The 15,554-nt window shown below is 43.2% G+C and overlaps 1 protein-coding gene and 1 long non-coding RNA gene across 5 annotated transcripts in view; one reads left to right on the top strand and one right to left on the bottom strand.

Annotated features, from left to right (window-relative positions):
- Positions 1–9,300, bottom strand: part of LOC140103821 (uncharacterized) — a 28,940-nt gene extending 19,640 nt beyond the window's left edge. For both annotated transcript variants that reach the window (XR_011850189.1, XR_011850190.1), the window contains exons 1-2: positions 9,214–9,300; positions 8,219–8,348 (exon numbers count right to left, since the gene is read on the bottom strand). This is a non-coding gene — a long non-coding RNA (uncharacterized lncRNA). The remainder of the gene's footprint in view (positions 1–8,218; positions 8,349–9,213) is intronic.
- Positions 1–15,554, top strand: part of TAFA1 (TAFA chemokine like family member 1) — a 257,480-nt gene that overhangs the window by 177,907 nt on the left and 64,019 nt on the right. The window lies entirely within an intron of this gene.

The following is a 15,554-nucleotide window of genomic DNA, read 5'->3' as shown; positions in this document are numbered from 1 at the left end:
CCGATCCGGGCGGTCCGGCATGATTCATGAAGACCGTGCGCCCGAGTTCCTGCATCCGTCAATTCCCCACTGAGGTCCGCTGGAGTTCACCTTCTTCTTCCCGTTGCTTGTAAGTGCATGTCTTGCGACACAATTCGAAATGTTAAATCTTGCGCGTTGTCCAAATCCGTTGAGTTGTCCAATGGCCCACCCTCCGATTTCTGTCTCGTGCAAGCCGATGCCAAATGCGGCAAAATCCGATTGGGTGCGCCAAAATCCCCTGTTAAATGCGGCACAAAATGGAAATTGCCGAGAAACCCGACGAAAATGCGCTCCGCTGACCCTTAGTAAATGAGCCCCACTGTCTAGGAGTGGTGCCGTTTCTGAGGAAAATTTTTTTTTTAACCTCATACATCCCCTTTATGAAAGATTTTACAAAGAAGAAGCTTCGTCTTGTAAGAATTTACATTCAGTTCTGACAATTTATCACAGGGATAAAAAATAGTCCTGCAAAGTAAATTTCAAATACCTGTCTCTCCGACATATTTCTTAATCAAATATATCCTGCTGAGATTCGTGCCATGAAAATGTCTTTTTGGTGCCAGCAGCGTTGAGGACCCTGCCGTTCTCTCCAGTACTTTCTGCTGAATCGGCTGTAGGACTAGTCGTCATCCATCCACCACACTAATATAGCCCTGGGATTATCCTTCTACATAATTCACTACCTGAGAACAAGTTTTTGATCAACCTTCTTTCGTGATGGACTGTCTTGGAATAAAGCGCTAAATGTGCGAAGACTAAAAATTGCACATCTAGTTCTTGTTCTACCTGCACAGACTTTAAAAGGGTAAACCATATTGTAAAATCCATATAAGTCGACAATAGGCGGCCATTGGAGTTTCCACAACCAGCCCCACCAATGATCAGTCCATGGTAGCCTCCGGCACCTTGGCAGAACCTTGTGCACAGAGCTATACACTTCAGGCTCCCTCCATTGTGCATTTGCAATGCTGGAGGCTTCTGCAAAAAGCCGCTTAGTGAAGATACCATGTGTGAATGCCCACTTATCTGTTGTTAAAGGTCTAGCCTTAGGATGGACAATAAGGATAAAACCCTACGGAATTCAGTTTCAGGATTCTTTGGTGCCTCCAAGAGAACATCCCAACATAGCTTTAAGATCAGCTCTAAATTGAGTGTCTTCTAGTGGATACGTAGGGCCATGGTGCATTATCAGATTACTATTATTAAAATCAGAATCTGGGTCTAGGCAAAGAACCTCCTGCACTCTGGAGGGGCCAGCCTTACCCTATCCAAAATTGTGTTTTCTTTCAGGCTGTAAATATTTGACTAATGTTGTCCAAAACCAATGATCTTACCAGAACTGGCCAACCACCTCATGTGTATGAGAGTGTTTTTAACTCTACTAGCACAGGAGATATCGGTGAAAGAATTCAACAGTAGATAAGCTACTGCTAGAGCTGTCTGGAGTAGCCTAGTGCCCTCTCTCATGCCAAGCACCTATGATATAGAACAGGAAACTTCAGAGCTGTATGACCACCTTTAATAGAAGATGTGGCCTTCAAGACCGTTTCCACCATCCTACATTTTGAGCATTGTAGTGCAGATTATTAGTCTGGCTAAATAAATGTTTTATGGGGATGTCCCATAACTGGAAATCCTTTTTAGGTAAATTTAGGGCACATAAACCTCATTAGAATGGGTCAGAACATAGAATCACAAAAAAAGGACACCTATCAACCTAAATGCCCACATCACGGGTTGATAAAGACCTACATAGTCGCCAAGAAGTAATAATGACAAGATGATGGTTTTAGTCTGTCCATGGTCCTTTCATATGGGGAGTACAAGACTTTACAATATAACAACTAGTGGGTTGTGGACTGGACCAGTTTAACTTGGGGATATAAGTGACCCTTTTGGTATTGATTTTTCATTAAAGGAACAAGAGAGGTCTTTACCTCTATAAGTTGCCATAGTACTAAAAGCGGTCAGACAATAAATGGTCAGGGACAGTCCAAGGTCGGGGCAGGAAGTTATCAGGCAGAATTCAAGATACAGATATAGATCAGGGTCAGGTCAAACTTAAGCCCTCAACAAAAACAGAATCACAAAGCAAAACCAAAGTCATCCAACATAGTCATGCTCAAGAGCAGATGCCGGTGGTCATAGAGCCATTAGTGGAACATCACGGACTACCAACAGTACTTAAATACCTCCAGTGTCATAGTTTGATCGTTCCGATCATCCCCCGTATAGAAGGTTCTTGTGCAAGAGTAGACAGCTCCATCTTGGGGTGAGGACAGATTAACTCCAATCTGACCAATCTCATGATAAATTAGTCAGCCCCTCGCTATCATTAGCGCGACTACTATCTCACTCGCTTGCCATTTGCACGTTTCTGTCATAGAAGTCTTTTTATCTCTATAATGCATGAACACCTTGTAATAGAGATTTTAACTCCACAGTTTTACATAAATTGCAAACTGCAGGAATCATATTTATTTTAGGAGACGACTAGTTTATAATTTATAAATACTCCATGTTGTGCGGAATCAATGATTGATAGCCGCGCGCAACTCCCGGCTCTATTATAGATTTCAAGGTACACATTGTGACACTGTGACAATCATTGCCGAATACCGATCATTGTATAAGAGTCGAATTAAAGACGAGGAAAGAAGATGGTTTATACGAAGCAAAACAATTCTTAAAGAGGCGTTGTTGGAAAATATAGCAACTCATAACCGGGGGGTGAGCACAAGAATCTATCAGAATGTCACAGCAGAAATCGAGACTCATCAGACCAGGCAACGTTTCTGAAATACTCAGACCAGCCCTTCTGGCACCAACAACCATGCCACGTTCAAAGGCCACAAATCACCTTTCTTCCCCATACTGATGCTCGGTTTGAACTGCAGGAGATTGTCTTGACCATGTCTACATGCCTAAATGCACTGAGTTGCCGCCATGTGATTGGCTGATTAGAAATTAAGTGTTAACGAGCAGTTGGACAGATGTGCCTAATAAAGTGGCCGGTGAGTGTATATCATTTGATTATTTGGGATGGGCTATCAGTGTGGATGCAGGGTAAACATTTTACAATAGATTCAAAGGGTACGTCAAGGTCGTAACTGTAGCCAAAAACTGCTATAGCAGTAGTTACAAGATCTAGAGGTCAGAGAACCCCACTTTGGTGCAAAAACATTCAGGGTAAACATGTTCTAGCATTTACTATAGAAAGCCAAGAACTGAAATATACCTATAATGTAAAGTTAGACATAGTATCGGTTGGGTCGATGAGAGAATCGGGGGTAGAGGACATCAGCTGAGCACTGGTATTATGTGCAATTCTCCAAAATTGAGACTGGAAGATATAGTTTTTATACAGCCATGGACTTGCAAGATCTGTATGAGTAGCCAAAATAAGAAAGTAAGAAGTATAGTGACCGCTTTATAAGGAGTCTCCTCTGCCACATACAGTATTACTGCAGAAGTCCTGCTCCTTTCCTGACAAGCAGGGCAGATGTTAACATCTATTGGCTGCCCTAAATCGTTATTGGCTGTTTAGAGTGTGACTGAGCATGTGTGTCCACCAGCAGTCAGCTCAACAGTTGGACCTGCCCATTGCTTTATCTTTTGTACACCAGGTGGCGCCATACTATATAACAAATCATTATGATTCTTCAGTTGATAAATAACAATGGAGGAAAATGTATTTATTTTAATATTTAATTATTCATTAGTTAACGGCAGTAGAAAAATTAATTACCGAATAAGAAACACATAGTTGGCTGGAAAGAACTTTTTATAAAAAAAAAACTTTATCACATCTCAGGTCGATTAAACAGTTTGCAAAAATTGATAAAATCGACGTTGTGTATTTTCCGACCAGCAGGGTGCGTTTCCCATGGCATCAGATAAACTGGGTCCATTGATGTCTTTATATTTTTTCCCCCCTAAAAACAATGCTACGCTCCTACAGTAATCAATGTCGCAGTCGGGAGGAGATGAAGGCTGGAGATGAAAGCCGGAGTGAACATGAGGGACCTCTGGTCTGATGGCGATGACACCTTGATGATATCCTTCCTTACTTCTTGGCTGTCTCCGCTGATGCCTCTCCGAATTAGTCTATTTTCTGGGCGCCACAAGCCTGTTTCTCTCCTCTAGATATCATTTTTCTTTGATTTATCTTTGATATGTTTTACATTCATATGAATGAGGCTCGGTACAAATTTCTCTCGAGATCAATTTGCAAGGCTTTTTATGGTAAAAAGACCAGTTCCCTAGTGTGCCTGCTTATTTGATATGGAAATTCACATGCTTGCCCTATATCCAACCACATCCTACTTGATGATATGTTTTGTAGATTTTTACAATAAGTAGACATGTCCTCAAAGTTAATGTCAAACCTGTAGTGGCATGTATGGGATTTGTTTGTCTTATCTACCGTTCAGTCTGGATCAGTACTCACAGCGCGTAATATCGTATAATGAATTGTTCGCGGGGATCATGTACATAAATTTTCCATTCATGTATTTTTCAGATGACTCATCCAATCTGCTAGCCTATAAATGGGCTCCAAGAACTGTATCCATTCATTGTATATATATGCATACATGGCAATTAGTAATGGAGTTATAAGAGGCCATCCCTTCGAGCAACAAATACTTTGGGGTGGTCATGTTTCCATTGAACCTTTGGGGACAATAGGCAAACCCTACTTGGGCACTCAACATCTTGGCATTATTATTGAGATGTGACCAGCACATAAAGGGGCAGATTTACTTACCTGGTCCCGTCACGATCCCGCGGTGCGACAAGGATTCGGGCCCGGCGCCATTCACTAACATCGTGCGTCCGGGTTCCTGCATGTGTCGCTGCTGCGCCGAGATCCGCCAGAGTTCACCTGCTTCTTCCCAATGTATGTGAGTGCTTGATCTTGCGACACAAATCCTTTTTTAAATTCCGCGGTTTGTCCAAATCCGTCTGGTTGTCCGACGGCCCACCCCCCATGATTTCGGTTGCGTGCAAGCCAGCGCAGATGCGCCAAAATCTGATTGCGTGGGCCAAAATCCCGGGGAAATTCGGCGCAAAATGGAAATATTTGGGAAACCCGACGAAAGTGCGACGTTCAGACCCTTAGTAAATGAGTCGCAAAGTGTCCATATGACATATAAACCTGCCCCAGTGGAATCAAGGGTATTCTGCCATACCAAAAAATATTTTCAAAGAGGTCCGCTTTAAATATGCAGAGATTAGGATGAAATGTCCTTGTAAGGAGCTTCAGCAGCCTCTTTATGGATCCAGAGGTTCTTATATGGTCAACGGACAATGGTTGTCTTTTTCATAAGACAATCCCTTAAATTCTAATTAATGTATTTTCCTATACCTTAAGGGGAACCTGTCAGCAGAAAATGACCAAATAAACCACTGATCAGTATGTTGTCGAGCAGTTGAATACCTTATAGATCATGTTTATTTCATGGTCCAGTGTGGTGGCATCATCCAGGAAATCAACTTTGAAGTGTATATAAATTAGTTGTATAAGGTCAAGGAGGCGGAGATTTTAACACTGAATTCAAGCTCTATCTTTCTCAGAATGACGCCTTCATTTTAATTGCATATTAGCAATTAATGGTCCTGTACGTTTTGTTTTGTCCTGTACGTACCAGTCTCTCTGTATGTGAAAGAGACACCTTATAAGCCACCTAAGGCATCGACCACAACATTTGCACCCCAAAATTACACCCTTGGTCCCAAAGCTGCTAACATCCATCCTTATTCCTCCCTTTATTTCTTAGTTTACCAGTTGTATATTGCCGTAGATGTTTCTGTGACTCTGGACGCATGTGCATTCCTCTTCTTGGGTCCGGAAGGAAGAGTTCTCCTTACGGAGACTTTGACAATTAAAGCCGGCTTGGAGGCGTATGGAAACTTATAGCCATTGATGCTCCGCTAGGGGATTCTGGGAAATATGGAAATATATTTTCCCGGATGGGATACAGAAAACAATGCATCCTTATCTACCTTGTAAGGCAGCGCCCTTAACATCAAGCATGAATTCCAAAATCTATACCAGAAGGGACAGATTCCCAACTGTAGACAGCACTGTTTCACTGTGGTTGCGTCTCTTCAGTACAGTGTAGGGAACTGGTTTAGCTGAGTGAAAGGTTTTTGACTAGGGCCGGGAAATAAGCGTTCTCCTTAAAGAGACATTGCCAATAACAAATTTGCATATTTCCCACTGCTCATTTGGCATCACAATGGCCATGCGCATGCACCTGGAGCTACCAGGATCCAGAGCCATCTTCAGGAATTTTAAAGTTATTACACATTGAACATGAGGAAAGATAGTATGGTATAGTTTGGCACCGTAAACTCTAGTTACATGGGGACATGATGATGATTTAGTGGCCCCACACATGACTGGTTCCCTTAAAAACATCACCTGGTTCTTTCCATTAGCTATAGGCTAAAGAGACATAAAACACTTATACTTATCTAGAAAAGAGTCCGGTGAGTCGCATCAGACCCTTATCTTGCACTACAAGAGCCAGCGCAAGCGCAGGACTTCATCTCACAGGCTCTAGACTTACCGCACATGCTTAGTGATGCGGAGTGTACTGTGTCATCTTCACTGAATGACTACTCAGGCACCAGGAGCTGCAGGCTAAGGTAAGTATAAGTGTTTTTGTATTTCAGGCCTGGACTGAGTTGATATAGGGTGATTTGGGACAGTTAACCACCAGTTGCAATCGCTTGGACAGGTTCCCTTCAGAGGGATCCCGTCAGCAGAAATTAACTTAATAAACAACTACCAGTGTGTTGTTAAGCAGCTTAAAGGAAACCTACCACTGCCCGCATGATGAAATCATGCGAGCAGACCACCCGGTAGGCTACTTAATGCTGATGCCGGCACATAGTTTTGTTAGGCACGGCGAACTTTAGTTTAGCTAAAAAAACTATTTTCTTACATATTTAAATGAGCCCTCCGGTGCTACCCTGCGCCATCTTCGGGCTTGCGGTGGCTTCCGATGTTTAATTATTCCTCCTTCAGGTGCCGAGAGCCGTGACGTCACCAAGCTCTCGGCACCTATCGCGCATGCGCAGACACTAAGTCTCGCACAGCCACCCGGCGATAGGTGCCGAGAGCTTGGTGACGTCACGGCTCTCGGCACCTGAAGGAGGAATAATTAAACATCGGAAGCCATCGCCAGCCCGAAAATGATGCAGGGTAGCACCGGAGGGCTCATTTAAATATGTAAGAAAATAGTTTTTTTTAGCTAAACTAAAGTTCGCTGAGCCTAACAAAACTATGTGCCGGCATCAGCATTAAGTAGCCTACTGGGTGGTCTGCTCGCATGATTTCATCATGCGGGCAGTGGTAGGTTTCCTTTAACACCTTCCAGATAACATCTTTCATGTCCCAAAGTGATGACAAAATCCAGAAAATCAACTTTGAAGTGAGATGTATATTGCTTGGATAAAGTCAGGGAGGCGGAGAGTTCAGCACTGATGTCAAGCTCTTCCCACCTCAGAATGACCCCTTCACAGTAACTGAAGGTGGGGAGAGCTTGACTTCAGTGCAAAACGCTCCGCCTCTATGACTTTGTCCAACTAATTTACATATTACTTCAAAGTTAATTTTATGGCTAATGCCACCATTTTTGACCATAAAAGAAACGTGATTGGGAATGTGTTAACCTGCTTGACAAGGTAATGATTGTCATTTATTTGTTCTAATTTCTTCAAAGAGGACCTGTCACCTAAAACTTAGGCACTAGGAGATGTTACTAAAGTAAGCAGCTCCTAGTGCTTGAACAAACGCCGCAGTGTTAGAAGGATAGCGTTACCGGAAACCTCCGGTAACGCTATCTAACTCTGCGGCGGGGTACAATGTAATCATCGAACCGCTTTGCAGGGGCGTGGTTAGGGGCGGTGACTGCCGCATGACGCGCGGCAGTCACCGTCAGCCTATGGAGCGAGTGGGGCGGTCTGGGATAGGGGCAGCGCCTCGGACTGCCCCCTCATGAATACAAGCGGTCCGATGATTACACTGTACCCCGCTGCAGTGTCAGATAGCGTTACCGGAGGTTTCCGGTAACGCTATCCTTCTAACACTGCGGCGTTTGTTTAAGTACTAGGAGTTGCTTACTTTAGTAAGCGGCTCCTAGTGCCGAAATTTTGGGTGACAGGTCCTCTTTAAGTTTGCAAGTACCTTGTAGTAGTGAGTGAACACTGATATTCTTCAAAATCTTCACTTTCCCGGAACTGAGAATTAGTTTTGTGAATCTCGAACCGTTACAGACGCCATGCTTTATCATCTTTGAAAGCAAAATGAGTCATTTCTGTAAAAATGAAAAAAACAAAAAAAGATAATATTCGGATCCTGATGTAAGTAAATTTGGATTTACATTGCGTACTCAACCCTAACCGAACTAATCAGAAGAATATGAAATCATCCTTCAGTGGTAATTGCAGTGTCTTGTTGCACAATGAATAAAGAGCCATGGGGATTACTGTTTCTAATTAAACTCCCTAAATTGAAAGATTGCGGCCTACAAAGTCGAGAGTCTTGTTTTGTTAATTAACGTAAAAAATAGACACTAGTTTCCCGCAGAATTCAGGTAACATCAGCCCAAAGTTAAATAAGAACACCCAAAAAGTTAAATCACGGTGAAGGAAATAGACCATTTAGATATAGGAACAATTTCAGAGACTCCTTTGCTAGAAAATTTCCAACAATTAGTCATTTTAATGAATTAACAATGAAATAGATATACAGGCAGTCCCCGAGTTACAAGATAGGGTCCATAGGTTTGTTCTTATGTTGAATTTATATGTAAGTTGAAACTGTATATTTTATAATTGTAGCTCCAGACCCCAGTGACAATTGGAGTTTCAAAATTTTTTGCTGTAATTGGACCAAGGATTATCAATAAAGCTTCATTACAGACTCCTTACAGCTGATCATTGCAGTCTGGGACTATAGTAATGTATCCAGAGACTTCACCAGAGGTCAGAGGGGTCTGTCTGTAACTAGGGGTCATATGTAAATCGGGTGTCCTTAAATAGGGGACTGTCTGTATAAAAGCAGGTAAACAAAAAAGAAGACACTTTTAACAATTGCATCCAATCACAAAGCAGCTGATAAAGGGGATCTCCAGTCATAGCAAGCATGGGGCCTAACTTGTTGATCGGTGGGGGTCTCACCGATCATGAGAATGGGGGTCTGTTGTACCCCCATCGGGCTGCTCTATTCATCTCTATTGGGGAGTACGGCACTCAGCTATTAACTTCTCAAAACAGTTTAAAGATTGAGAGCAGAGCTCTGATTGGTTGCTATGGGGATGTAGGCCTTATTAAGAAATGAAGCCTGTATTTGAGTTGATGGGATCACAAGACCGTTGGAGGGCATTTAACTTCTGGGACTTTACCCATGATAGTGCCCAGAGCCCTGTACTGGACAGTTGACCAGGGATGGCCATTATTTTATGTTCTCATAACTTATTTTAGTTTTAGTAGGGCCATAACTATAAAGGGTCACATTGTTTTGGTCAAAATAAAGAACCCTATTTTTTGCTACTGTAAATCAGTTCTGTCTTCCATCTGCAATCCATACCTGTTACTGAGCCAATGGCCCTTAAGCCTAAAAAATGGTATCCAGCTTCTGGACCCAGGTGTGTTGCTTTAGCATATGGTCCTTTTTTGTCAAAACCTAGGACCCCTGAAGAATCCATCCCAATACTCTTTTGCACCAATTTGCCCTCAGATTAGTATTGGTTACCACAATGTTGCCTTCATTAAACCTCATAAACACTCAATAAAAAATGACATTAGTCAAATATGGAGTCAACGCTACTCAAAATAGCCACAACTAACTAAATGGGTTGTTTTACTTTGCACCATTTAAAAAAATAAATAAAAAACTCGCCGCCTGTGGCCAGTAGCTCTGTATGGCATTGCAGTGGAGAAATTTCTTGATCTAGGAACTGCACTGTGCAGTGTTTTGTTTACCAATACCAGGAAGTCCCCAGGTTACGTACAAGATTGGTTCTGGAGGTTTGTTCTTAAGTTGAATTTGTATGTAAGTTGGAACTGTATAATTTATAATTGTAACCTCAGCCAGAACTTTTTTGTTCTCTTTGACAATTGTATTTTAAAAATGGTGGGTTGTCATAAGAACCAGGATTACCAATAAAGCTTAATATCAGACACATTTGATAACTGTTACAGCTGATTATTGTAGCCTAAGGCTAAAGTACAGCAAATTACCAATATCCAGGTGTTCGTTTGTAATTAGAGGTCATCTGTAAGTCCGGTGTTCTTAAGTTGGGGACCGCCTGTAATACTAGACACAGTCAGGAGGATAGAGGGGCAATGTTTCTGAAAAATATGGTACCGTATTTTTTGGACTATAAGGCGCACCGGATTATAAGGCGCACCATCTTTAAATGCCTGCTAAAACGTCTAGGTTCATATATAAGGTGCACCGGATTATAAGGCACTCCTGATTATAAGGATAATTGACCAGCAGGTGGCAGACCAGTGCCAAGTTGCTGTAGCTGTTGTCTGTAAGTATGGTTCGTATATTAGGCGCACCGGATTATAAGGCGCACCTTCGATTTCTGAGAAAATCAAAGGATTTTTTTGTGCGCCTTATAGTCCGAAAAATACAGTAATCAGAATTTCAATTCATTTATTTTTCTAGAGATGAATGTAAATAACCAATATTCCCAGTGAATACACAATAGTGACACGATTATACCCATATGAGAAGCCTCATTTTTCATCCTGCCTCGGTGTCACATTCTCTTCAGGAATGACGGGCTGGAATATAGAATGAACTTACACGTTAAATGGCACAGTCATTAGCAGCGGGTAAAATCAAATGAGATTCCTGCTCAACCAAAACCATTCAATGCTTCAATTATTCCATTGTGTTTCTTTGATCTTTTTCACAATTCTACAATTCTTTCTAGAACCCAATTTGCATAATACTGTAATAAAGCAGACAGATGAAGTATGTAGAGATAACAGGGGTAATATTAATAAAAGCACATGTTCGACATCATAAAAAAACAAAGTGTCCTATCATTTGCCTCATGTACAATACTACAAGGCGGAAGCAGCGGAACAAACATGGAAAAGAATTCATTCTTATTTACATCAAGGTACCTGGTAATGTAGACTGAGTTATCCGAAACCCATAGCTGGTAAGGGTGTGAGTAGAGATCAGAAAATCTATTAGTCGAAGTGCAGGGCCGGCGCTAGCACAGGGCATCCCTGGGCAAGTGCCAGGGCCCAGAGCTGCTGGGGGGGGGGCCCACAAAAGACTGGGGGATCCATGGGGGGGGGCTTTATATAAAATAACCATGAGGGGGCTGTTTGGGATGATAAACTAGGGAATATATTAGGTAACAGGAGACTGTTGGAGTTTCTTAATTTTTAATGCTGCCATGTGAGTTCACTGCAAAGGGGCCCACTGAGGCTGGAGCCGACCCTGTCGAAGTGGCATGAATTTGCCGCTATTCCAGCATCAAACCGTATCCCAACCATAACCCTACTAAAAAAAATTCATAGAAGATTAATTAAACTACCGTATATACTCGTGTATAAGCCGAGTTTTTCAGCACAAAAAACTCACCCTCCGGTGGCCCCGATGTGCAACGCTGCTCCCCCGATGTCCACGCGGCTCGTCTTCAGCCTTCCGCGCCGTCTTCTTTCTACTGCTGGGCGCCGCCATGTATTTCCCCCGCCTAGTATGACGTCAGCATACATAGTATGCGCCTGCCGGCCGGGGGAGAGCGGTGGCGGCGCCCAGCAGAAGAAAGAAGACGGCGCGGAAGCCAGAAGACGAGCCGTGCAGACATTGGGGGAGCAGCGATGCACATCGGGGCCACCAGAGGGTGAATATATAAGTTTTTTTTAATGCTGGGGGCAAGCTGTATACTACATGGAGCAGGCTGTATACTACTGGGGGCAGGCTGTATACTACCGCGGGCAGGCTGTATACTACTGGGGGCAGGCTGTATACTACTGGGGGCAGGCTGTATACTACTGGGGGCAGGCTGTATACTACCGCGGGCAGGCTGTATACTACTGGGGGCAGGCTGTATACTACTGGGGGCAAGCTGTATACTACTGGGGGCAGACTGGGCTGGCTGTATACTACTGGGGACAGGCTGGGCTGGCTGTATACTACTGTGGGCAAGCTGGGCTGGCTGTATACTGCTGGGGCAAGCTGGGCTGGCTATATACTATAGGGGGCTGGTTGGCTATATACTGGGGTGGTCTGTGACCAATGCATTTCCCACCCTCGGCTTATACTCGAGTCAATGGGTTTTCCCAGTTTTTGGTGGTAAAATTAGGGGTCTCGGCTTATACTCGGGTCAGCTTATACTCGAGTATATATGGTACATAGGAGAGAAAAATTATCTGTGTTTTAGAGGACTAGAGTAAGTTCTATATCAATCAGGAACAATTGGAGCAACATCAGTATGAACCCAATAGATTCAGACCCAAATCTTGTGAAAAATTTGACAAAGCTTCAATGAATCAAATATTGACTAAACAAATGTTGAAGATATTCCTTCTATACCTGTATCCAAGGTCATACATACATTATAGTGCACATTATTGTACACCGTCCCGACTGCTTCAGAACCTGTCCAAGTTTTTTTGCCCACTTCCCTGGATCACCCATCATCAGAGATTGAGATTAAGTTACAGTATTGACCTTCACCAATGGCTCCAATATTGTAGAACTGTATTCTGGAAAGTATGGTGTCCCATACTATGCTTTCATCCATATCTTATCATCAGAAAAATCAAATCAAGATAACCAAGCCCTAGTCTTGACTTTTCACTGTGGTCAACAGCTGAAACATGGGATTTGGCCATGGACCCAAATGCAGATTGAGTGGGACTTATGGGACTTATCTGCAAGCAGCTTCGTTGAAAAGTTTTGGCACAAAGAAGTCTTGCCAAACCTTATGTGGCGAAAAGGCCATAAATATTTGGGCCATAGGGATACAACTCTTAGCCTTCCCTGTTGATCATCTGTATAAAGGGCATGTGTCATAATAAGACATACACTAGGAGCTGTCCAAAAGCAAAAAACAATGTAAAATTGGGACCCAATGATAAGATAAAATAATCCATCCACTAACATATCTTTGAAAACTGGTTATTACAGCAGTACAACTATCCCTATATTTTTCCTCTCCATACCTGTAAAGTTCCTCAGTCTTTTCATAAAGTTCACTCACCATCTATGCAAATGACCAGTGGCGTAACTAGAAGCTGATGGGTCCCAGTGCAAAGTTTGCGCCAGGCCCCCGACTATAATGTATGGTTTATAGTAATAGTCTTCTCATATGGGAAAGTGACACCATAAGGGCCCCCTAAACCTCTTGGGCCCGGGTGCGATCGAAGCCTCTGCACCCCCTTAAGTTACATCCCTGTAAATGACCCCATGTGAGTCCTATCATCGTCTTTCCTCTGAGCTGAGTCTAGTTTATTCATGTCCATCCTGCTCTGCTGCGCCTCCAGCTCCTTTCCCCCTCCCTCAGGAATGAGGGAGACGCTAGCTGTGTGACATGCTGAAGATAATACCCGAGGGAGTGGTCAATGAGTAGCTGATTTCTCTTCAGTGAGTCAGCCACAAACAGACAACGGCTTTCTCATTCCTATGGGAGGGGTGAAGAATGTAGCAGAGCCAAGTTTACTCAGGTGAAGAGAAAGCAGGCCCCTTGTCAATCAGGAACTGGAGGTGTGTCTGAGCTAGAAGAACATGAATATGTATAGATGGTGAATCAACATGATGAACAGACTGTGGAACTTTACAGGCATGGAAAGGAACAATATAGGGATAGTTGTACTGTTGTGTAATAGCAGGTTTCAAATGTATGTTTGGTTAGTGTGGGTTGGTTTATCTGACAGGTTCCCTTTAACTGGAATAAAAGTGGTTTGAAAAATTTCCTGACAATCTAAGATGGTCCAGAACCTAGAGCTGACCAATGCAGATCGTAATCAAGTCAAGGAACCTTTAATAATAATAATAATAAATAATAATTCTTTATTTATATAGCGCACACAGATTACGCAGCGCTGCACAGAGTTTGCCATATTGGTCCCTGTTCCCAATGGGGCTCACAATCTAATCAACCTACCAGTATGTTTTGGAGTGTGGGAGGAAACCGGAGGACCCGGAGAGAACATACAATTTCTTTGCAGATGTTGACCTGGGTGGGATTGGAACCCAGGAGCCCAGTGCTGCAAGACAGAAGTGCTACCCACTCAGCCACCGTTCCGCCCAAAAAGCCACCTTTACAAAAAGTAGGAATTGTTCAAAGCCAAGGACCCCTTTAAATCTGCCGGAGAATTCCAAATAACCTAATATTTGCAGGGAATTTACTTCCTCCCTAACAACTTGATGCAAATCCGTATTCGTCATATCTGCGAGCCGCCCCGCTAAAATATTTAGCCTCGAAATCTAATAAAAGTCGTAAGTATCCCCCCGGAAAAATAAAACATAATTTTTTTTTCTGCCACGTTGACTTTAATGCTAATCCTAACTCTTCTATAAACCAGCGATATTTTGGAAGTGGAGAATAAACATTCTTTATTACATCACAGCCAGACATCGAGCAACAGCAGAATGTGGAGGGAAAAAACTAAAAAAATTTTTTTAAAAGTCATATATTATTTTTGATTCTTTACACAGAACGCAAAGGGAGCGGCAGCGCGCCGATAGAGATTTCATTGCGGGGGCACAATTCACGTACGACACCGCACACGACATGACGCAGGGTATACGGCGGGATTAATAAACACTTATAATTGAACCATTTTTCACGGCTACAATATTGTTCAATTAAATGAAACAATTCCGCACGTTGCGATTCTCCCTTACCGCTAGAGTTATGCGCGTCGCCTATCTGTGTTTTACGTTTTACGCCATTATATTATATTACCCCATGATCGCTGCAATAACGCATCCATTCCGGAGGAAAAAAACACACAGGGGGTCATTTATTAAGGGCCCGATTCGCGTTTTCCCGACGTGTTACCCGAATATTTCCGTTTTGCGCCGCTTGTACTTAAATTGCCCCGGGATTTTGGCGCACGCGATCGGATTGTGGCGCATCGGCGCTGGCATGCGCGCGACGGAAATCGGGGGGCGTGGCCGAACGAAAACCCGACGTATTCGGAAAAACCGCCGCATTTAAAAACCGAAAATGTGTCGCATAAGGACCGCTTACCTTCACCTGGTCCAGCTCGGTGCATTCCGGCGCGATGAGTTTACTTTCAGCGCAGCAGCGCCACCTGGTGGACGGCGGAAGAACTACCTTATTAAATCCCGGCCGGACCCGAATCCAGAGCGGAGAAGCCGCCGCTGGAACGCGAATGGACCGGGTAAGTAAATTTGCCCCACAATGTCAAGTCCTTTCATGACCACGTCTGTTCACGGCGCTCGTTGGCGGCTTCTCAAGTATCTCATTTCTAATGCCGCCGCGCCTGGAAATTGTCGCCGTGTTTGAGAAGTAAAC

The sequence above is a fragment of the Engystomops pustulosus genome, chromosome 10 (assembly GCF_040894005.1).
Source record: "Engystomops pustulosus chromosome 10, aEngPut4.maternal, whole genome shotgun sequence".
Classification (NCBI taxonomy): domain Eukaryota; kingdom Metazoa; phylum Chordata; class Amphibia; order Anura; family Leptodactylidae; genus Engystomops; species Engystomops pustulosus.
Note: the sequence above shows the minus strand (reverse complement) of the source record. Positions and strands in the feature narration are given on the sequence as shown.